The following is a 24,657-nucleotide window of genomic DNA, read 5'->3' as shown; positions in this document are numbered from 1 at the left end:
GTCTTTGTTGCCATTAAATGAAAATATTGAGTCAGTTGTCCTTGCTTGTCTGGCATGAGATAAGCCATCTGGGCCGTTGTGTTCAAGCTGGCACCCAGGAATATTATCTGTTGTGAGGGCACTAGTTTTGATTTCTTTTTATTTACTGTATACCCCAGGCAACTTAGTAACTTTTTTACATACGCCAGATGCTTTAGTAGAATGTCCTTGCTCTCTGCTTGAATCAGGCAGTCGTCCAGGTATGGATAAATTTGAATTCCTTTTTGCCTGCAAAATGCAATTACTGGTGCCAGGCACTTTATGAAGACCCTGGGCACAGTAGATAAGCCAAAGGGCAGTGCAGAGAATTGATAGTGCATTGAACCAGCTAGAAATCTGAGGTATCTTCTGCAGTTTTGTCTGATAGGGACATGCAGGTATGCCTCTTTGAGATCCAATGTCATGAGCCAAGCTTTCTTGCCCAGCATGGGAAGAAGCTGCTGTAGTGTCAACATCTTGAATTTCGGAACATCCAGGTAAGTGTTTAGTGAAGAAAGGTCCAGAATGGGTCTCCAGGCTTTGTCCTTTCTGGGAACCAGAAAGAGTCTTGAGTAAAATCCTTGTCCTTGTTCCTCTGGTGGTACCTTTTGAATAGCTCTCATGTCCATGAGTGCTGTAATTTGTTTTTGAGCCTCTGCCCATTGATTTGGTGGCAGATTTGGCATTCCTTTTAGCCTTGGTAGAGTGTGAAAGTGGAACCTGTAACCTTGAGAGACAATGTTGAGAACCCATTTGTCTTTGGTGATGCAATGCTAGTTGTGATAGAAAAGTGCCAGTTTTCCTCCTAAGGGGGTTGCCAAGAGAGAGCTGTTTGGCAGCTGCAGTGGAAAGTCATTGAGGCTGCTTTTTATAAGGTTGAGGCCTATCTTCCCCTTCTTTCTGGCCTGGTGTACTCCATTGTCAAGGCCTGTAAGGGCCTTATGTCTGACCTCTACCTCTTGGACGTCTGTATCTGCCCCTTTGAGGTCTATCTGTGACTGGAAAGAACCAATTCTTTGTTGGCCAATTTCTGCTGAAACGAGGAGGCTGAAACTGTAAAAGATCTTTTACCGTTTGCATAGATTTTGCCTTATCCTCCATCTTCTTTAATACCTCCTCTGCCTTAACTCCAAACAGCACATCTCGCTGCAAAGGTGCATCCAATAATTTGACCTTAACATGATCTGGTAATGTATGCTCTTTTAACCAAGCATGCCTTTTAATGACAGAGCATGTAACTGCTGCTCTACAGGAGGCCTCTAAGGAATCAAACCCACATTGCAAAGTATGTTTTCCCACTTGTTCAGCTGCATGCAATAATTCCTGCATTTCTTTAAGGTTAGGAGGATCTGAATCTGGAAGCATTTTTGTTTCAACTGAGACATCAAAAATTTATGATATTTTAGCATGTGAAACTAGCAATTCAAGGCTCTCATTGCTAAGGTTGCAGACGTATATACCTTCTTTCCCCATCTGTCTAATGCTCTGGAATCTCTGTCAGAAGGAACTGGGTTTTTTGCTGATGAGGCCTTAATCCCTTTGGGTCCCTGAGAAATAGTTTCAGGGTCAGCAACAGGGCTTTTGTACAGACATTTGTGAGAGTCAGGGTCTCTGTAATATCTATCAAGTTTAACTGGGGCAGGGGGTAAGGAGTCAGGGTTTAAACTGGATTCAGTGTACACATCATCCACAATATCTAAAACTGACAGGATAGCAAGGGGTCTGTGTTGAGTCAATAAAACAAAGTCTCTGAGCCTTTTCTTGCATTCTGAGTAATCCTGGCCTTCCCAATGGAAATGTTCCCTCATGGTATGTAAGGTCTCCCCAAAGGAGTAATCCTCAGGTGGAGAGGCTGATGGAATTGATTCCTCAGCATCAGAATCCTCATAAGGGGGTAAAGAATATCCTAGGTCCAAGGAAGAGTCTGAGGAAATGGACACCTGGTCAGAAGATTCATAATCTGCATCCTGTCTGGGCCTTTTATCAGGAGGAGGATGGGACCCCCTGATCAGGGTGATTAGGTCCACGGCCATTTTAAGCGTTTGTTTCTTAGGCATGGAAGCCTGTCCTGGAGAGAGTTGTGTCTGTTTCTTTGCTTTTAAGGGGGGCTTAGACTTAGCAGAGGGTTTAATGGTTAACTGGGTAGGTCTGAAAACACCCTCTGTAGCTGTGGATTGCTCAGCTACTTCGGTTCCCTCTGTAGGGTTAGGATCAGAAAGCTGAAAACCTAGTGCATCCGAAGGCCCAGCCAGCTCCACGTGGGAGTCAGAGGCGGTCTGTGGTTCTGTGGAAGCGGTCATCAGAGGCTGCGTAGGCGCCTCGCTGAAAACCAGAGAACCGGCGACCGGCCTAGAAGAGGCCTCGTCGTCAGTTTTGGGCCTGGGATGCCTGTCCTTGTCCTTGCACTTTTTATGCATTGCGGTCGTCAGAATTTCCGACGGCATGGTGTAATTGAATTTTCTGCCAAAATAATGTCGGGCAAAATCAAACCGACATTTAATAGTGTGCTTGTTAAACCTAGCACAAAACCAACAACCAGTGACGTCGTGGTCAGGGCCTAGGCATGGAATACAATATGAGTGGAAATCCTTATGAGGTATTTGCTTCCCACAAGAAATACAGTTATTAACTTTTACTGACATCGGTCTGAGGCAAGAAAAAGTTTCCCCAACGGGGTACTTAGCTTTTTTAGAAGACTTCAGTTCTGGATTCGGAATGAAAATCTCAGGAGTCGGCCGACCGGCACTTGCGAACTGCTTCTGCTTTGGGCACCGCGTGGCAAGAAAGACTGAAGAAAATGGCGTTGGCTGCATCTTATATACCCCTGTCGCACTGACGTCAGGGAGGAGGCGACAGCAACCGACGCTGGATCAAGACTTTGGAACTCTGGCCAACTGCGGGACCGCCTGATGGCAGGATAACCCAAGTGTAATGACTGCAGCAGTGTAACACGATGAACATCAGGGGATCAGAGGCACTCTACCAGCTTCTGGAAAGTGACTCAGTAGGTAGCAGAAAGAAACTATGTCAGGTTGCAATGCAAAGACAGAAAGATAGAGAAGGTAGTTCAACACCCTTCATAAAGGATGCCAGCAATGACCTGCTCACCAGTCCACTGGACATCAAAGGCAGATGGAAGGAGTACTTCCAGCAGCTTTTGAATGAAGAAAACCCCACAGGTATTGTACTGCCTGAGCTACAGCCTACGATGAGAGAAGAGAAGAAGCCCACCCTAGAAGAAGTAAGAATATCACTAATGTAAATGGAGTCAGGAAAAGCATCAGGATCAGATGAGGTCACAGCAGATATGATAAACATGCTGGGTGAGATAGAGAAGAAATGGCTCCTGAGGGCACTCATAGCAATTTGGAGAGAAAGGCTTATCCTTACCCTCCTTGGATAATAAGCATACTCATGCCAGTGTACAAGAACAAAGGGGACATCCACAACTGTGGGCAGTACAGAGGTATCAAACTCCTGTCACACTGCATGAAAGTTCTGAATAGGGTAACTGATAAATGGATATGCAGAGTAGTGGAGAGTAAGATGGGAGATGAGCATTCAGGATTCAGATCAGAATGCAGCACAACTGACCCAAAGTTTGCAGTGAGACAGATAGTTGGGAAGAAGGTAGAAATGAGGAAAGAGTCCAATTGGTAATTCCTAGATTTGGAGAAAGCATATGACAATGTCCCAAGAATGCTGAGTTGGGCAGTCCTATAGTGGTTTGAAGACCCTGAAACATTGGTAGAATTAGTGCAGACTATGTACAAGGAACCAATAATTCGAGTATGAACAGTGTTTGTTCTCACAGAGGGGTTCCCAGTAGGAGTGGGTGTGCATCAGGGTTCAGTTCTGAGCCCACTGCTGTTCATACTTGCAACAGATTACATTAGTAAATAGGTCTAAGGGAAAGATCCGATGTGGCATTACAAACACACTCTGAGCAAGAAAGTACAGTTTTGTACCTACCATAAATGTAGATGTTCGAGTGTTCACCCTGCTGCAGTCATCATACTTGGGTTATTCTGTCGTCAGGCGGTCCCGCAGTCGGCCGGATTTCCAAAGTCTTGGTCCGACGTCGGTTGCTGTCGCCTCATCCCTGACGTCAGTGCACCAGGGGTACATATATTGCAACCGATGCCATTTTCTTCAGTTTTTCTTGCCCCAGATGTCAGGTGCCCCCAAAAAGGTGATCCAAATTAGTACCAAAAGGTGGGAACACTGTACAAACACAAAATCCCTTCAGCTTTAAGCAAATACATCAGAAAGGTATAGCAAAGATTTAACCAGTAGATCAGAGGGGTTGGAGGGAGGGTAACCTGGACTGCAGCAGGGTGAACACTCGAACATCTACATTTATGGTAAGTGCAAAACTGTACTATGTTCATCGTGTTACCCTGCTGCAGTCATCACACTTGGGTTGAGTCCCAAAGCTAAGGTAGGGTGGAGGCATCATAGAGGGTTAATGGAGGCAATGAGGCCCTGCAGAACTGCAGTGGCGAAGCCTGCCCTGGACTTAGAGTAGAGAGGTAAGTGATAGTGTTTGGTGAAGGTGTGTACAGAACTCCAAGTTGCAGCTTCTAAAATTTCCTTGGTAGGAACCCCCCTGAGAAAGGCAGTAGAGGTAGCTGTTGCCCTGGTAGAGTGGGATCTAATAGTAGGAGGAACTGGTTTCCCATGATGGGTATAGCAGAATCGTATGCAATGGCCTATCCATTTAGAAATTGTTTGCTTGGATATGGCCCTCCCTTGAGAAGTTGTAGCATAGGAAACAAAGAGCTGGTCAGTTTTTCTGAAAGCCTTAGTTTTATCCAAGTAGTAACGAAGTTGCCTGTGAATATCCAAGGAATGCAGGAGTCTCTCACCTTTGTTCTGTGGATTGGGGAAGAAAGTGTGTAGGTGGATGGTTTGATTTAAAGCTACACTGGAAACCACCTTAGGCATGAAGGAAGGATTAGTCCGTAGAGAAACTCTGTCTTGATGGAAAATGAGGAAAGGTTCCACTGCCATAAGTGCCTGTAATTCTGAGACTCTCCTAGCAGAAGTTATTGCCAGGAGCAGGGCAGTCTTCCAGGATAGGAACTGAAGGTCTGCAGAAAAAGCTGGTTCAAAGGGAGGTAGCGTTAGTTTTTCCAGAACAAAGTTGAGGTCCCATGTTGGTGTAGGGGCTCTTCTAGGTGGTCTAATGTTTTTTGCCCCTCTGAGGAACTGCCTTAGAAGAGGATTGGAAAATAAAGGTGGATTAGTGTCATAGTGAGCTGAAATAGCTGAAGCATGGATTTTAATAGAGGAGAAGGAAAGTCCTTTATGCAATATCTCAGCTAAATACTGCAGAATGTGAGGCATATGAGGCTGAGTTGTGTCTTGGCCTTTAGCTTGGTTCCAAGCACAAAACCTTTTCCATTTGTCCGAGTAAGTCTTCCTGGTGCTTGGCCTCCTGGCCTCTAGAATAACATCCAGTACTGCTTGTGAAAGAGGGGCTGGTGGGATGCTTAACTGATTTGCCATGCAGCCAGGTTTAAGGTTTTGATCTGGCTGTGTAGAATCTGCTTGTCTTGCTGCATGAGTAAATGAGGAATCTGAGGCAATATCCATGGTGGGCTGTGAGCCATATTCTTCAATAGCGGGTACCAGTGCTGGCGTGGCCAGTCTGGGGCTATGAGAATCAGTCGAGGTTTCTCCTTTTTGACCTTCAAAAGAACCTTTGTAAGAAGAGGTAATGGAGGAAAGGCATATGCTGTCAGGTTTTTCCGACTGAAGGAGAGAGCGTCCACTTTCCAAGCTTGATGGTGAAATGTCGTTGTACAAAATTTTTCCGCTGGTAGTTTTGAGGACTGGCAAACAGATCTATATTTTGTAGACCCCATCTTTGAGTTATCATTGTAAATATTTGTGGGTCTAGCTTCCACTCGTGGGGATCTTTGATGTTTCTGCTTAGGTCGTCTGCCAATGTGTTTTTCTGTCCTGGCAGGAATTGAGCCTGTAACTGTTCCATAAGATTATTGCTTGCCTGCAAAGAGGGTAGGAATGTGTGCCCCTTTGTTTGTTTATGTACCACATTACTGTGGTGTTGTCCGTCTTTATTGCAAGTTGTCCTGGCTGTAGTAGATCCTGGAAGGCTGTCAGAGCTTTCTGTACAGCTAGCATCTCTTTTTGGTTTATGTGCAGTTTTCTTTGTTCTGCAGTCCATAGGCCTTGAATGTATTGCCCTGCCATGTGTGCCCCCCAGGCATAGTCTGAAGCATCTGTTGTGACAGTTTGCCTGGGTGGGGGCAAGATGAAAGGCTGACCCTTGTTGAGGTGACATGCCTATGCCCACCATAGAAATTCCTGTTGAAGGCAGGGAATGAGAGATATCACTGTGTCCAAGCTGTGGCTGTGTTGAGACCATACGCTTTTTAGGTACCACTGTAATTTCCTCATATGCAGTTTTGCAAATGGTATTATCAGAATGCAAGATGCCATGAAGCCCAAAGCCTGCAGAATTTTTCTTGCAGTTAATTGGGTCTTTGTTGCCATTGTCTTGAAATATTGAGTCAGTTGTAATTGCTTGTCTGGTGTAAGATAAGCCTTCTGGGCCGTTGTGTCCAAGCTGGCACCCAGGAATGTCATTTTTTGTGAGGGTACTAGTTTTGACTTCCTTTCGTTTACTGTGTACCCCAGACAATTTAGTAGATGCTTCACAAAAGCCAGATGTTGTAAGAGAATGTCTTTTCTTTCTGCTTGGATGAGGCAGTCTTCCAAATATGGATATATTTGAATTCCTCTTTGTCTGCAGTATGCAATTACTGGTGCCAGGCATTTTGTGAATACTCTGGGTGCAGTAGATAAGCCAAAGGGCAGTGCAGAGAATTGATAATGGGTTGAACCTGCAATGAAACGGAGGTATATTCTGCAACTTTGTCTGATAGGGACATTCAGGTATGCCTCCTTGAGGTCCAACGTTACCAGCCATGCTTCCTTGCCCAACATGGGAAGTAGCTGCTGTAGTGTTAGCATCTTGAATTTGGGAACTTGTAAGTAAGTGTTTAGAATTGAAAGGTCCAGAATTGGTCTCCAAGCATTTTCTTTCCTGGGTACTAGGAAGAGTCTTGAGTAAAATCCTTGGCCTTGCTCTTGAGTTGGTACCCTTTGAATGGCTCTCATGGCCATGAGAGCTGTAATTTTTTTTGAGCTTCTGCCCTTTGATTTTGTGGCAGGTTTGGCATTCCTCTTTTTATTGGCAAGGTGTGAAAGTGGAATCTGTATCCTCGTAAAATTATGTCTAGGACCCATTTGTCCTTTGTGACCATGTGCCTGTTGTCTGCAAATAGTGCTAGTTTTCCCCCCAAGGGGGCTGACAAAAGAGCTTTGTTTAGCCAGCTGAGGTGCAAGTCATTGAGTTTGCCTTCTGGTGGGTTGAGACCTGTCTTCACCTCCCTTCAGGGTTGGAGTGCCCCATTGGCGAGGCTTATACTGAGCTTGTGGTTGTCCTCTGCCCCTTGGGCGCCTGTATTTACCCCTCTGAGGCCTGTCAGTGGCTGGAAAGGACCAATTTTTTGTTGGCCAGTTTCTGCTAAAGCGAGGGGGTTGTACTTGTAGAAAATCTTTGACTGTCTGCATTGATTTTGCCTTATCTTCCATTTTCTTTAAAACTTCTTCTGCTTTAACACCAAAAAGAACATCCTGCTGTAAGGGAGCATCTAATAGTTTTGCTTTAACATGATCAGGCAGACTTTTTTCTTTTAACCAGGCATGCCTACGTATAACTGATCCAGTGACAGCTGCTCTTCAGAAGGCCTCTAAAGAATCAAACCCACATTGTAAGGTACGTTTGCCCATCTGCTCGGTGGCGTGCAACAAATCCTGTACTTCTTTCATTTCAGATTGTTGAGGTAAGGTGGTTATCTTTTGTTTTAACTGAGAGATCAGAAATTGCTGATACTTAAGCATATGAAATTGACAGTTTAGTGCTCACATAGCTAAAGTGGCTGAGGTGTAAACCTTTTTCCCCCATCTGTCTAGTGCGCTTGAATCCCTTTCAGAAGGTACTGGATTTTTAGCCATGGAAGCCTTAGCCCCCTTGGGACCCTTGGAGATAGTCTCTGGGTCAGCTACTGGGCATTTGTAAAGGAATTTGTGGGAATCAGGTACTCTGTAGTATCTGTCAGGCTTGGCCGGGGCAGGAGGTAGAGAGTCAGGGTTGAAACTGGATTCTAAGTAGACATCATCCACAATGTCCAAAACAGGAGGGATGGCTAGAGGTCTGTGTTGGGGGAGTAAAAGAAACTCTCTCAGCCTTTTCTTGGAATCAGAGTAATCCTGACCTTCCCAGTGAAAATGTTCCCTCATAGTGTGTAAAGTTTCCCCAAAAGAGTAATCTTCTGGAGGGGAAGCTGAGGGAATAGATTCCTCAGCATCAGAATCTTCATAAGGAGAGAAGGAATAGTCTTGGTCCTCAGAGGAATCTGAAGAAATAGACAGCTGTTCAGAGGAAGCAGAATCTTCCTCTTGTCTAGGCCTTTTGTCAGGAGGAGGCTATGAACCCCTGATAAGAGAAATCAAATCTTCTGCCATTTTGAGCATCTGTTTCTTAGGCATAGGGCCTTGAACAGGAGACTGAAGTGAAGCCTTTTTCGATTTAGAAGGAGTCTTCGACTTGGAAAATGTTTTGACTGTAAGAGTCGTCGGTCTGAAAACGCCTTCAGAAACCAATGGCGTTTCAGAAGTACCGACGTCCTTGGAAGGTAAATCGTCGGTAGGGCCTGAAGTAAAAGGCTGCATCGGTCTAGTACATTCTGACAAAATATCTGTATTTCTGGTCTCGGGTTCCAGAACTGCGGTAGTCAGAGGCTGCGTCAGAGCCTCACTGATAACTGGAGAACCGGAGACCGGATCAACCGAGGCCTCAGAATCGGGCTTAGGCCTGGGCTGTCAGTCCTTGTCCCTGTGTTTTTTGTGCACGGCAGTAGTCGGTAACTCCGACGGCATGTTATAGTTAAATTTTCTACCAAAAAAGTGTCGTGCGAAATCAAATCATCTTTTAATAGTAAGTTTATTAAATCTAGCACAAAAACGACAAGAAGTGATGTCGTGATCAGGGCCTAGGCAAGGTATGCAATAAGAATGAAAATCCTTATGAGGTATTTGCTTCCCACAAGAAATACAATTGTTAACTTTTTCTGACATCGGTCTGAGGCAAGAAAAGTTTCCCCAACGGGGTACTTAGCTTTATAGAAGACTTCGGTCTGAAATTCGAATTCGAAAATCTCAGGAGTCGGCTGACCGGCACTTGCGAACTGCTTCTGCTTCGGGCACCGTGCGGCAAGAAAGACTGAAGAAAATGGCATCAGTTGCAATATATGTACCCCTGGCACACTGTCGTCAGGGATGAGGCGACAGCAACCAGCGTCGGACCAAGACTTTGGAAATCCGGCCGACTGCGGGACTGCCTGACGACAGAATAACCCAAGTGTGATGACTGCAGCAGGGTAACACGATGAACATCTTCAGTAAAGGATAGGAAAATGGAATACAAAACTGAAGGCGCATAGGACGAACCTGAGTACAGATAAGATAGTGGTAATGGCAGCAAAATGGGGAAATCAGAAACATTTGAGAATTGAGATAGAATGGAAAATAGTGGAACAGGTTTACAGCTTCAGGTATCTGGAACAGGTAGCTGAGGAGAAGGGAAGTATGAATGAAGAGGTCAAAGCTAAAATCAGTGGGGCTGCAGCCAACTGGCTCAGAATGTCCAGTGTAGTGTATGACAGAAGAATGACAAAGAAGCTGAAAAGTAATGTGTACAAAACAGTGGTGCAATCAGTACTACTGTATGGTATAGAAACCTGGGCAGAGCAGATGAGGACGCTAGGAGTGATGGAGATGAAGTGCCTGAGATGGGAGTTAGGATGCACACTGTGGGACAGACAAAGAAATGAGGACATAAAATCAGAAGCCAAAGTAGCTCCAATTACAGAAAAGATCAAAGAGAACAGATTACGGTGGTTCAAACACGTGTACAGAAAAGCAGAATACAATCTGGTGAAGAAGAAAATTTGGGACAGACATGAAGAATGCAAAAGGAAATGAGAGCATTCAACAATGAGATGGATGGATTGTGTGAGAAAAGATCTGCGACAGTCAGGCATGACTGTTGAAGAAGGCAGGAGTGTAGCATTGAATTGAGAGAGGTGGCAACAGTTAACACAACACCCCATCCCCATGTAGAAAACAGTATAAAGGGAGTTGATGATGATGCATGGGCTCCATGTTTTCTACCACAAACATCATAAGCATGTCCACAGTCCCATAAGATCCCACTTCAAGTTCTTTCATTTCAGTATATTCCAAAGTATCATCTTAAAGCATAATAGAAACACCCCCATTGCATCCCTTTTTCATAGGTTCATAGGTAGGTACTAGGCTATCTGCCCAAGGGCATTTATAAGCCTAGCCAGTGTGTCGGCTTTCACCACCCCATTGATTAATTAACTGATCCTCTGTCAAGCAGAGCCAATGAAGTGATCCCAGGGGTGTATTTTCTGTTTCCCATCCACTTGCCAAGGTTTCTCTTGAAGAGTGTTAGTGAGGGGCTCTGCCTGATGAAATTTGGAATTTTGTTCCAAAGCATGGGGAGTCTCTGTGACAGGAATCTATCCCTCCAGCATGTTCTATTTATTGTTGTGGCGAGGTTTAGCTCACTAGAGCACGTGGCTTGCAGTGACTTGGATTTCATTAGGTGGAGCATGTCCATCAATTCTGAGTTGGACATGGCTTTGTAAGTCAGGCAGAGATCACCTCTGAGTAAGCAATATGCCACTGAGTACAGCCGGTGTTTTTTCAGTCGGGCTGCATAGGACATATGTTTGAGGCCAGTAATCCTCTTGGTGAGGTACCTTTGTGGTCTTTCCAGCTGTTGGAAGTGTCTTGTGAGGTACATCCCAAATGGGGCATTGTACTCTATGATGGGTCTAATGAGTGACGAGTAGAGGGGCACTATAACCTCTTTATTTCTAGATGCGAGCCCTTTAGTAATTAGATGGGTCACATCGAAGGATTTCCACACTACATTGGCAATATGATTGTCAAAGGAGAGATTACTATCTACCTGGGTCCCCAGATCTCTTATTACCTCTTCTGTATTAAGGGGGCTGCCACCTATGTGGTAATTTGTGGGTGTTTTGTTTTTCCCAAATGGGATGACTATGCATTTTTTGGCATTCAGCTTGAGGCCATGACTTTGACACCAGGTGTCCGTCTCAGTAAGGCCCTTTTGGAGGATGTCCATGTCAGCCGGAGAGTCAATTATGGCTCCCAGTTTGCAGTCATCTGTGAACTTGGTTAGCCATAGTCTTCCTGTGTTTGCCTGCACTTCTGAGAAGTATATGCCGAACAGTAGGGGTCCCAGAACTGAGCCTTGCGGGACACCACTTGTGAATAGGTTAGAGTCGGACCTGGAGCCCGCTATTCTTACCATGCGAGTTCTGTCTGTAAGCTAGTTGGCAACCCATCTCGTGACGTAGGGGTTTATGTTCAGGCTGGTGAGTTTTTCTGTAATACCCAAGTGGGGAATGGTGTCAAAAGCCTTGGTGAGGTCAAGGTAGGCTGTGTGAACCACCTTTCCCTCGTCTATGGCCTTGGTGACTGTCTTGAAAAAGTCAACCAGGTTTAGTAGGTATGATCTGCCCTTAACAAAGCCAAACTGGGTTGGGTCAAGTGTTTGGAGGTTCCCAATGTCTTTGTTAATGAGTTCCATGATGATGCGCTCCATAGCCTTGCTGACCAGGCTAGTCAGGCTTATGGGGTGATAGTTACCAGGGTCAGTTGTGGCCCCTCCTTTCTAGAGAGGAATAACCATTGCTGTGCACCATTCTATGGCCATGTAGCCTGTGGAGAGGCTGAGGTTGAACAGCGCGTTTAGGTGGGGGGTTAGTTCATTCTGTAGTTCGTGCAAGACGCAGCCTGGAACACCATCTGGTTCCACTGAAGCTGTGTTTTTGGCTTTTGAAAGGGCTGTTTTCACCTGTGCATCTGTGATTTTTGGGGCACTACACTTTTCTGGTATTGTTGTGGGCCCTTTTGGAGGTGAGAAGGGGTGAAGTTTGCACTGAATCTATCTACCAGGATGTTGGCAATATCAGTAGGTTCAGCATATTTTGTGCTATTTTGCACTAGTTCAGTGCATATCTGCGAGTTGCCACTTAGATTCTTAACATAGCTAAAGAAGGCTTTGTGGTTATCTTTTGAATCCTTGACTATTTTTCTTTTGAAGTTAACCTTGGATGATTTCATGAGGGACCTTAATTTCTTACTGATACTGATCAGGGATGTCTTTCCTTCTTGGGATTTGCTTTTTTTCCTGAACTAGTTTCCTCCTTCTATTGCATAACCTGTTTATTGCAGGGGTCCACCAAACTGGTTTCCTTCTCTTAGAGGAGTGAGTCTTGGTTTTGCTAGGGATGGCATGATCCATGCGGCCTTGTAGGTGCTCAAAGAGTGCATTTGTAAAGGTTTCTGCATCTTGGGCAGTATTATCCTTTAGCGTGGGGGGCTGTGAAACTTACCACCTCTGTCTTAAGTAAGGTGAAGTTTGCTTTAGAAAAGTTTTTTTACTGTGGTTTCCTTAGTTGGGGGTGGTGGTGGGGTATGGACATCCAGAGTGATTAGTTTATGGTCTGATCTAACCAGTGATGGGTTGACCTCCGGTGTGGAACACGTGTTGCCCATGTTGATGATGACCAGTTCCAATATGTTTTCACCTCTGGTAGGGGAGTTTACCAGCTGATCCAGGACATTTGAGTTGATTAATTCCAGGAAGAGCTGGGCCTGGGAATTTGTACTCGAGTAGTTTTCCCAGTGAATGGTGGGGTAATTGAAATCGCCCAATATCAGGGTGTTCTGTAGGACCTTCATGTTTTCCAGTGTCTCCAGAAAGGTAGAGTGGTGGTCCTGTCCTGAGTCATGCAATGTGACCTGTAGCAGGCCACAATTTGCATTGCAGATTTGCCTGATGTTAGTTGCAAATGGATGATCTCAGAGGTATCATGCTGCGCCACTAACCTGGAGGTGTAGGTATCCTTGATGAATATGGATACACCCCCTCCTCTTGTGTTTCGGTCAGTGTTCTGTGGCCGAAACGTGTGGTATGAGTTGTAGCCACGTAGTGCTAGGGTGCTCTCTGGAGCCTTGAACCAGGTTTCAGTTACTGCACAGATGTCAACGTTCTCCATACTGAGGAGTGCTTCGAGTGCGTGCATTTTGAGATTTAAACTCCTGGCATTGAGTAGCATAACCCTCAATTTTTTTATTAATTGAGCTGTTTACAGAGGTGGGTTTGACTTTTGAGCCTTGCCTAAAAAAGGCACTATGGGGACAGCAAGAGCCTTGGCCAGTATTCGAAAGCCTAGGGGTGACAGGTGCAAGCTGTCTCTTGCGAAGCAACACGGTTTGTCGAGCATGTCATCCCAGGCTGACAGACACTGGATCAACTTTGAATGACACCAGAAGCTTAGCCAGTTGCTAAAATTGATCATTTTTTCTTTATACTGAGGTATTATTGTTGGTGAGGGCAGGATGCTACTCAGGGTCAGGGTCATACCAGCCTGGGCTGCATGATCAGAGAGCTCTTCCATGTCTCTTTTCATGTAGTCCAGAGAAGTACGTCTCAGGTCATTCACACCAACATGAACAATGACAAAGTCATATTTGTACTTGTTCTGGAGTGACCTGAGTGCATGTGTTATGTGGCGGATTCTGGCTCTCGACAGGCAGCTAACAGTAACTTTCTGCTTGTCCAGCCTAGTGAGTGGGACGTCAGTGTGCCTGACTATAGACTCACCTATTACTAGTGTGTTAGGTATGTTATTTCACCTTAAGGGCTGTGATTGTGTGGCACATTGATTTTGTGTTTTGTGTGTTGTCTGATTTGTGACAGGAAGTGCAGGTTGTTTGGGTGTCTGCTTTGGAGGTCTCTGATGTTTTTGCAGGTTTTTATTTAGAGCCTCCGAGTATGATTTTGTGTATTTATGTGTATTTTTTGCCAGTGCTGTTTTAGTAGGTCTGTGTGTGGCTGGAGGTGTGGTGCAAGTGTTAATCTTCTCCTCTTGACTGTCTGTTCCAGTCTTGGGTGGAGACAGCTTAGCTTCCAGTTTGGCTGTATTATTGCATCGCTCACATATGTTAGTGTTTTGTGGTAGGAGGAGAGGATTGTCTGTGTACATGAGACAGTTGTAACATTGCCTCAGGATACCCAGATTCACCAGATGGACTGGAGAGTGCACCTGAGGTTGCCCTTTGGTCATGCCTGAACAGCAGGGTGAGCTGCTTAGTCGCTTGGTTGGTGAGGGGTGAATTAAGAGCCTTGCCCTGCTGGGTAATCAATGTCAGGGTATATTAGTGCTTGCTATTAGGTCTGAGAAAGTGCTGGGCTGTAAGATGCTTTTTGAGTGTTTAGGTTGAGAGTTAGACTAATTTCAAGGGAAAAACTGAAGAGGCGACTTAGTGGAGCCGGGAATAATTTAACCGTAGCTAACCGGCAATGCCAGGTGCGCAAAACCGTGCAAACGCAGTTTTTATAGTAGGGAAATAAAAGAGATAGAAATTAGCCCAAAATGGCCAATAAACTACTAACTTCTGGGCTGAAACCACTCCTCCAGGGACAGATAGGTTGCTCAAAGCTCCCCTCTCTCACAGGTGAACAGAGAAACTTCCTTCTATCCAAGTAAGGTATGGGCAACTCAGAAACTAGTATCACAGCCCTGAATTCAGCACTAGCCTGAAAACTGGACTATCCTAGCTTAGAAAGGTGGCAAATTTTTTTTGTTTGTTTTTTTTTTTTGTTTTGTTTTTTTGAAAAGAAAAAACAGTAAAAAATACACTTAAAACAGCTTTAAACGACTACAAACAATCAGAAAAGGCTATCGCATTTTAGCATGTAGCCCACAACAGTTAAACAAATTATTTAAACAAAAAAAACAACTTTTTAAAAGTGCAGGCAGTCAAATAAGTACAATACATGAAAAAAACAAGCTTTTAAATCACAATAAACGCTGGAAAATCTGCGTTTAGGCGGAAAACAGTTAAGTACAGCAAGAAAGTACAGAAAACTGATACTTAATCACTACAAAGTCTCTCTTCTAAGCTAGAAGGCTTGTATCATTTTAAGGCTTTCTAGTGCTACCTAGTAGGTTAGTTAAAGGAAAGATGGGAAACAAGCACAGATGCGGTCTTTTAAATCCGAAAGTTGAAAGAGATGGACAAACTGTCCAAATGGTCAATAAACTACAATTTCTGGGCCAAGAACCTCTCCTCTCATGGTAGACAGGCTACCTAGTGCTTACCACTCCCACTGATAAGCTAGAAGGTTTTCTTGCAACACAGAATAGCTTTGGTTAAAAGCAATATCTTTTCAAGCACCATGAGACCTTCATCTTCACAATGTTTATATGGAGTGGAAAAAAGGTAGAAGATGATATGCACCCCTCCCATCTCAAAGGGGCCTGGAGTATTCAGAAGCATTTTACGAGAACTGCCTCTAAGAAAGAAGACCATGAACTAGATAATTTCTGATTCTGAGAATTCATCCCATAGGTGCTGTTGAACACAGACCCTTTGTATATGACTTGCTTTAAAAGGACTGGTTTCAAAAGAAGAATGCTAAACAAAATGCCTGTTATTATCCAAGAGAAACTTATTAACCTTTTCAACAATAATAGCAGGCTCTGGTATAACATGGAAATGACAAGAAAGAATATCTTTAGTTTTTATCTTTAAACCATATTTCTGAAGGTAAGGCATCAGCATGTGCTCTGAAGGGTTATCAAGCTATGGGAGAATTGCTAAACTGAATGATTAAAACAACAATATATGGCTACCATTTTAAACAGGCCTGTCTCCTAGATATATTAACAAGAACTGCAGATTTAAAAGCCTCTTGAACTGCTTCATAAGTACATTTTACACATTTAGAAAGAAACCAGAAGTAGTTCTTAACACATGAATTACTTGCTTTCCTTCATCATAAAAATATGTGCACACTGGTAGTCTATTGAACTAAATCACTTTGGCACATGGTCATGTATAATTCTATCCACAATACATGCACACCCATATATAAATAAAAATAAATCTGTGTGTGTGTGTGTGTGTGTGTGTGTGTGTGTGTATGTATGTGTATATATATATATATATATATATATATATACACATATATAGGTTTACTTTAATTTTACTGATCATACTTCGTGTTAATCTTTGTTTCTATGAACTGCAGAAATTAAACTAAATCAGCAAACAACAAAAAAAAAGTCGAACACGGAAGTGGTGAATGTTCGAATTCGACACAATTCAAACATTCACCACACCTCCGCAAATGGAAATACTGTGCAGCACAGAGTAAAGAACGTGTTTGCGGGGGAGGGGCAAAACCCCCTGCACCCCCCCCCATGTGGGAGGCTGCGCCCCACCCTCCACACCCCATCCCCTGCTACTTCTATATACAAACTCTGAGATTGCACTACAGTGAGGGAAAATGTACATTTCCCGATCCCCACCATAGTGCGATCTGCATGAAAATGTAGAAAGTCACAACAGTGAATTCTGTATTGCATTCGCTGTTGTACATTTCTACATTTCATCATTTGTTCTTTCATTATTATCAAATGGGGTGTTTCAGACTAATGCAAATGGCACAAAGTCCGATCGCCTATATATATATATATATATATATATATATATATATATATAATACATTTTATGTAATCAAAAAAACATTAAAATAGATGAAAATTTCATTGAATCCCAACACATTGAATACAACTAAAGATATCAAATAACTTACAGTCTCAAGTCTCCTTTCTCCAACTGCAGTGACCTTTCTATGTTACATAACCTTCCTGCAACCTGATCCCGCTAAACTACATAGCCTTCCCAGAGCCCCAAACCTTAATCTAAGACTCCCCTCCCACTCCCTAAATCTAAACTACCTGTTCACTCCCTAACCCCAAGACTCCCCTCTTTCTCCCTAACTCTAAAATTCTCAGTTACTGTCTAACCCTAATAATCCACATCCACTCACTAAACTTAAAATCAATTACAACTCTCTAATCCTAAAACTCCATTCTCACTCTGTAAAGCTAAACTCCCCAGTCACTCCCTAAGCCTAACTCTCGCATCCTGTGCCATAATCCTAATACTCCCTTGCCTTGAACCTAAAGCCTCTCACTCCCTGATGCACATCCTGTGGGGCACACAATTTGACCACCAGCAAAGCAGCATTCCAACTAATACATTTTGATAAAAGGCTAATAAAAAAAAAGGAAATATCACTAATAACCTGTAATCATGTATCAGATCTTGAAGCAGCCAAAGCATATCATTCTAAATTTGGGGTGATTGGAGGCTTGAACCAATTACTTTGATTGTCAAATATAAGACTTAAATTCCTTGAAAAGAATATCAGGTTCTTGAAAAACAATTTTTCCACAAAATATTAAACTATATGTTCAAAATGGTGAGAAAGGAGAAGTAAAATCAAAACAGTTGCCCCATAAGGGTCAATCAGTAGTGTAGGGTGGGGCAAGAGGGATAACTGCACCTGGAACAAAGGTTTGGAGGTGCAATCAGCCAATGCTAATCTTTCTTTAATGCAGTACTGGCATTTATAGATTCATAGGTTCATAGGAGTTTACTAGGCTAATGGCCCTAGGGCCTTTACAAGCCTCTAGCCCTGTAAAAACCCCAAGTACCATAGCTGACCACAGTTAGATCGTCGTTGTTTGCAGAGCGATACTATGATCAGCACCGAGTGCCCCTATCCATGAGGGTCATAGCTGCCAGCTCTAGGGTGAATTTGCAGTTTCCCATCCAAATGGAGGTGATCTCTGGGAGACATATCTGTCTCTTGCGCAAGTTCTTTAATGTAACACATTAGGTTGAGATCCCTGCAGTGAATGACTCTTGCCCCATTTGATTTGCTGATGTGCAGCATTTCTATTAGTTCATGGTCAGAGACTGCTTTGTAGGCAAAACATAGGTCACCTGTCTGCAGCCTGTACGATAAAGAGCACAGTGACAGGGCTTTCAGTCTTTCCATGTAGGCCATGTCTAGGAAACTCTACATTCTAACAAAACAAATGAAAATATATACCAAGGACCACACACGGCTAATTAAAATAAAAACTGTTTAATACAAGGTAAGCACTTTCGTGCTCAGTATCAAGCACTTCATCAGACAAAGAATACAGCAAAATGCAAGCAATATATAGTATAATCAATCAAATAATCAAGTAACGAATGAAGCAATTTATGTTCTCTCAATAAAGGTTTTAAAGGCACACAGCCATTCAAGCCAGGAAATCTGTGTGCCTGTAAAACCGTGAACAATTTTAGTTTGTTCTCATAAACAGCAACATTGGTAAAGATCTCTTCAAGACGTACCAAATGGACATCAGCATTAATCTTAGAATAGATGTCCTTAAGGTGGTTATCAACTTCATTATACAGCTCATCCTCTAATGGTTTAAATGAATCAATATGTAGGCCCATATAATTGAAGCTTAATTCCAAATTAAGCTCTGCACTTCTGTATAGACATATTTTAGACTTCAATGGTCATTCTTTTAGTTTTTTGGTATTACAATATTTTTATAATAATAATAGAGGGGGAGATATATGCAATGTGATAGAAAAGGCAGAGACCAGATGGATCACTGTTTTGCTGTAGGTACTTGATCATTTGATTGATTAGACTATATATATATATATATATATATATATATATATATATATATATATATATATATATATATATATATATATATATATATTGCTTGTATTTTGCTATATTCTTTGTCAGATGAAGTGCTTGATACTGAGCATGAAAGCTCTTACCTTGTATTAAACAGTTTTTATTTTAATCAGCCATGTGTGGTCCTTGGTATATATTTTTATTTATTTAGTTGGAGTATTTTTTGTTATACTGCCTTTGTTGTTTGGCTTTTGTTTCTTGGGAAGCTCTGAATTCTCTTGGTTAGAAACCTCTGTGGTCTCTCCAGCTGCTGCAGGTGTCTGGTGAGGTATATACAGAAGGAAGTATTATACTCAATCAGAGGTCTGGTAAGGGCTGAGTACAATGGAGTAATGACCTTCTTTGTCTTAGGTGCAATGCCCTTATTTATGAGATGGGCAGTGTAGAAGGCTTTCCTCACTACTCTGGACACATGGTGATCTAAGTTTAGATTGGTATCAACCTGCAATACCAAGTCTGGCACCACTGTGTTTGAGCTTAGAGGGGTGTGGGCTATATTGTAACTAGCAAGTGCTACTTCTCTGCCAAAGGGGACAATGAGACATTTTGTTCTGTTTAGGTTCTGTCCAAGGCCCTGGCACCAATCATTTGTATGTGTCAGTCCCTTCTGTAATTTGTTGATATCATTGTGGGACTCTATGACTGCAACTAGTTTACAGTTGTCTGCAAACTTAGTAAGCCACAGGCCATCTGGACTTCAGAAAAATAAATTCCAAACAGTAGAATCCCAGTACAGATCCTTGTGGTTCACCACTGGCAACTGGTCTATTGGTGGAAGTGGATTCCCAACTTTAACATTGTGTGTTCTGTGAGCCAGTTTGCTACCCATCTAGTGAAGAATGGGTTAATACCCAGCTGGGAGAGTTTCTCAATGATCCCTGAGAGGGGAATTGTGTCAAATGCCTTGGCTAAATCAAGATAGGTGGTATGTACTGCTTTACCTGCACCCTGGGCTTTGCTGACTTTCTCAAAGAAGTTCACCAGGTTTAATAAACAAGATCTATCCTTGATGAAAGGGTTGGGTCAAGAGCTTGAAGGAGCTCTATGTCCTGCTTGATAAGGTCCATGATGATTCGTTTCATGGCCTTGCAAATATCTCTGGTCAGGCTAATGGATCTATAGTTCCTAGGGTTGGTTGGTGGACCCCATTTGTGCAAGGGGACTACTGTTGCTGTTCTCCACTCCTCCAACACAAAACCAGTGCTCAGGCTGGGGTTAAAGAGACAGCTAAGTGGTTCCACTAAGTCGTGTTTTAGATTGTTTAGTAAGCAGCCTGGGATGATATCTGGTCCCTTAGAGGCTGTATTTTTGGCCTTGGAGAGCCTTTGAATGACCTGTTCTTTGGAGATAAAAGATAGAGGACAGATATCAGGAATGCTATGGGGTGTGGCTGGTGGGGGCAGGTGGTGAAATTGTCACCAAATCTGTCAGCTAGCAGGTGGGCACTTTCTTCAGGTTCCGTGTGAGTGGTGCTGTCCACTATAAATTCAGTACACAGCTGGGTATTCCCTTTGAGGTTTCGGATGTAGCTAATGAATGCCTTATAATTGTCTTTAGCTAGGGATGCCAGTCTAGTCTTGCGATTTGCTTTAGAGGACTTTACAAGGTTTCTGATTTGCTTGTTTAGGCTGTGTAGGGTAATTTTCCTTTGCTGAGCACGTTCCTTCTTGATCTTAGATATCAGTTCTTTCTTTTGTTATATAACTTATTTATACTTGCAGTCCACCAGAGTGGCTTGTTTTTGCAAGAAGATCCAGATTTAGTCCTGTCAGGTGCTGCCAAGTCAATACATTTGCTTAAGTGGCTATATAGGGAGTTTGTGTACTTCTCACATAGGTGCCATTGTTGTCTGTGTTAGTAGGGGCTTTGAAAACATTTATACTATCGCTTACAAGGCAACAGTTTGCTTTGGTGAATTTTTTTTGTGCTCCTATGGGGGGTGTCAGGTGTTATCTTTACTTCAAATGAGATAGATTTATGGTCTGAATTAACTAGGGAGGGCAGCATACTAGGGGTAGTGCAGTAGCCCCACTCCCGTGTTAGCAAGCCCTTATTGGGGACCAAACTAACTGTTCCACTGCATTTGAGTTAAGAAAGTCCAGGAACATCAGTGCAGTTGTGTTTGTGCTTGTATAAGTCACCCAGTCAACAGATGGATAGTTGAAGTCTCCCATGAACAAGGTATGTGGCTGTATACTGAGTGTTTCAAGCATGTCCAGTTAGGAGGTGTGTTTCTCCTGGTTCATGGTGGGGATTCCTGTAGATAGCTATGATGTGGTAGAGTGTTTTGTCTATAGTTATTTGGACCTAGAGTAGCTCAAGAGAGTCGTACTGTTTCACCAATTGTGAGGTGTATTTGGATTTAATGAAAATGGAATCACCTCCACCTTTGGTTCTTTCACACTCATTTTGGGATCATAACATGTGGAAGGCGTAGTACCACCTGCATAGCCGGGGTACTTTCTGTGGCCTTGAACCAAGTCTCAGTGACTGCACAGACATCAGCATCTTCCAAGGTGAGGAGTGCTTCCAGGGAGTGCAGTTTACTGTTTAGGCTCCTAGCAATAAGCAGCATGACCTTGACTTTGTCTCTAGAGTATTTTTCTATGTTGGAAGTTTTGTTGTTTTGATATAACCTAAAAAGGCTCTATGGGGGAGGAAAGCATATTTGCCAATATCCTAAAGCTTGAGGAGACAGGTAAAGGCCATCCCTGGCACAGCATCTAGGTCTGTTGACCTTTACTTCCCAGGCTGACAGATACTAGAGCCCCTTGGAATGACACCAGAAGCTAAGTCAATTGCTGAAATCAATAATTTTTTTGTCTGTACTGTGGCATTATCCTAGGTGAAGGTAGAATGCTGCTTAGGGATAGAGACAACCTGCCTGGCACACATAATCTGAGAGCTCTATCATGTCTTTCTTCATATAGTCCACAGAAGGGCGTCTCAAGGCTTTACTATTAAAAGGTCGAATGGCACTCCTTCGACTGTACTATAGTTGACAACGGAAGGTCGTAAATGTCGAATGTCGAAGTCAAACAATCAATCTAGGAACGGTGTTAACATGGGTTGAGTTAGGTGTTCGTATTATTCTGAACTACAAACATCTCCCCTACCTCGACCCATGTTGAAACCCATTCCTAGATTGTTTGTTTGAGTTTGCGATTATCAGTTTCGACCTTCCGTTGTCGACTATACGACAGTCGAAGGAGTGCCGTTCGACCTTGTAATAGTAAACCGTCTCAAGTCATTCACTCCAACATGTACTATGACAGAGTCATAATGGTAATTGCTGCTGAGTGACTTGAGTGTGTGAGTGACTTGTCGGATCCTGGCACCCAACAGGCAGCTGACCGTGACCTTTTCCTTGTCCAGCCTGGTGAGAGGGACATCTGTGTTTCTCACTATAGAGTCACCTATGACTAGGACATTCAGATTTGAAGTGTTTTTACCATAGGGGCATGAATGCTGAGGCACTATTGTACATGTTATTATGTGTACTGCTGGATTCTGTTCATGTACCAGTGTGTGAGGGTTGTCTGTGCTTGGAAGATCCGTGGTCTTTTGGTAGGCTATTGTTGAGCACCTCTGCATATGTGGGTTTATGTGTTTTGACTTTATCTTCTGTACATAAGAGGAGAGGTGTGTGACCTGACAACCTTTTTGATGCCTTATTTATTGTTACATGAGAGGGCTGATTCAGGTTTCATGGTATGGTGACATCTCTCACATACCTTATTTGTTTGCTTTAGGAACAGGTGACTGTCAGTATACATGAGGCAATTGATACATTGCCTCAGGATGCCCATGTCAATCAGGCTGGCTGGAGAAATGTTAGGAAACTGACTGTCCATAGCAGCAGGTAATTCCCGGTTTGTGGAAGGGCAAAAGATCCACTATTACTCTGGCATTAGCAAAGGGACTTAAATCTATATAGGATTAACGAAGAAAGTGGGGCGACTCTTGACAGTGCTTAGCTGAACTGCCTGCAGTGCAGCAGTGCAAAGCCAGCTTGCCGAAGAGCAGCAGGGAAGCCTGAGAGGGTTTCACTGAGTGGTGTTCAGGGAAAAAATGTGATTCTAGGCATTTCTATCTATACAAGGCACTGCTAATCCCCGTTGTGCAGTGCGCAAATTTACACAGCTCTAACATAATCTACCAATAGAAAAGCCCCTCACAGACCCCTTATTCCAGCAATCTCTAACTCAGATAGGTCCTGAGCTACACACATCTACCACAAGGGTGCAGGGAGATCCTCTTAATGCAAGATGGGTGGTTTCAGTGCTCAAGTGATGCTAAACAGTCTAGATTCAGCAAGTCTGAATCTAGCCTATGCTATTTAAGGTAGAAGAAATAAATATACAAAATGCTGAATGAAACAGTCACAGCAGCAAAAAACAGTAAAAATAAGGCAACAGCTCAGTAAAATACAGTGCACAAATACAAAAAAAACAGGCTTAAATTCTACTTATTTTTTGAAGATTTCAGTAAATGCCTTGGATTTTCTTAGATGCACTTCAGATCTCTGGCTAAGAACACCAAACACTGAACAGCTCCGCCAGTATTGTATTTAAAACCAAACATGAGTGTTGTAGCACTCTGTGTGTGGTCTAAACTGTAGTAACTGCTTGCTACATTGTAGAAAGCAGTTTTCTACAGTTTAAAAAGTATAAAAAAATCTTTTTTTTAAACTAAAACCTGACAGCTGTACAGCTGTAGTGCTATACATTTATAGCAAACACTTTGCTACAGTTTAAGAGAAGAAATTATGATGAAGGAGGGTTGGGGCAAGTCATAGACATGGGACCAGAATGGCTGTGGCAGGAGGGAGAGAGGGCGGGATGATGTGTCCTACACCTGGCCACCTGGTTGGTGTGCCAGTAGAAGGAAGGTCATTTTTTTTTCTCTTCAGTGGAAGACCGGGGTGGGGCATAGATATAACTGTATTAAACTGATCGCTTACAGCATAAGATCAGGTTATTAAAAGTGTCTCTTTTGTTTTGTTCTTCTAAAGGGATGGGGCCCTGGTTGTACCAGCTATGATTCTGGGATCAATTCTCTGCACACTTGTTTACCATTTTAATCAGTGACTTACACTCATCCAGTAAATGCCAGCACCTTGGAGAGTCAAACAAAAAGGTTTATTTAAACTTCAAAAAGCTGGTGATTAGACCGGTTTCAGCTAAAAGCTTTCCTCAGTAATACATCAGTGAAGTTACAAGAAGCCCTTATATGGCTGAAAATTATTGAATCCATGACATCATTTCCTGTGATTAATTAAATAAAAAATATATGTTATAATAGTGAATTATCACAAATAACACATTATAAAAATGTAATCTGCCCATATGCAAGTATGCCAATGTGAGACAAAACTCCTGTAATGAAAAAGTCAAATTAAGAAAACAAAAGAATAGAAAATGTAATGTTATACAATAAGAATAAAATTACTTACTGCAAACTCATAGTTTATCATTTAGCCCTGGGGGAAAAAGTCCCCCTAGTTTAATAATCCACCTTCTTTCTTTTGTATTAAGAATGTCGTGCCATCCTGATTTGAAAGAGCGATCCCCCACAATACGATCAATAATGGTGAAAGTAAATCTGGCATTTGAATGTTTGGTTGAATGTTTGTACAGTGCATTAGTAATTCTGTGGTTTCTAATGTCCCCCAAGTGCTCCGAAATTCTAATGCGGAACTGCCTGGATGTCTGGCCGATGTAAAATGCCTGGCATGTACAGGTGGCTAGATAGATTATCCAATCTGAACTACAATTTCCGAAGAAGTTGATGTCATATACCTGACCTGTATTTTTACTAGTAAAACTCGTGGTTTTAAAAATGTA

The 24,657-nt window shown here is 42.9% G+C and overlaps 1 protein-coding gene across 1 annotated transcript in view; it reads left to right on the top strand.

Annotated features, from left to right (window-relative positions):
- Positions 1-24,657, top strand: part of LVRN (laeverin) — a 1,030,506-nt gene that overhangs the window by 834,709 nt on the left and 171,140 nt on the right. The window lies entirely within an intron of this gene.

The sequence above is a fragment of the Protopterus annectens genome, chromosome 17.part0, assembly GCF_019279795.1.
Source record: "Protopterus annectens isolate FY-2018-M chromosome 17.part0, PAN1.0, whole genome shotgun sequence".
In the NCBI taxonomy this organism is placed as follows: Eukaryota; Metazoa; Chordata; order Ceratodontiformes; family Protopteridae; genus Protopterus; species Protopterus annectens.
Note: the sequence above shows the minus strand (reverse complement) of the source record. Positions and strands in the feature narration are given on the sequence as shown.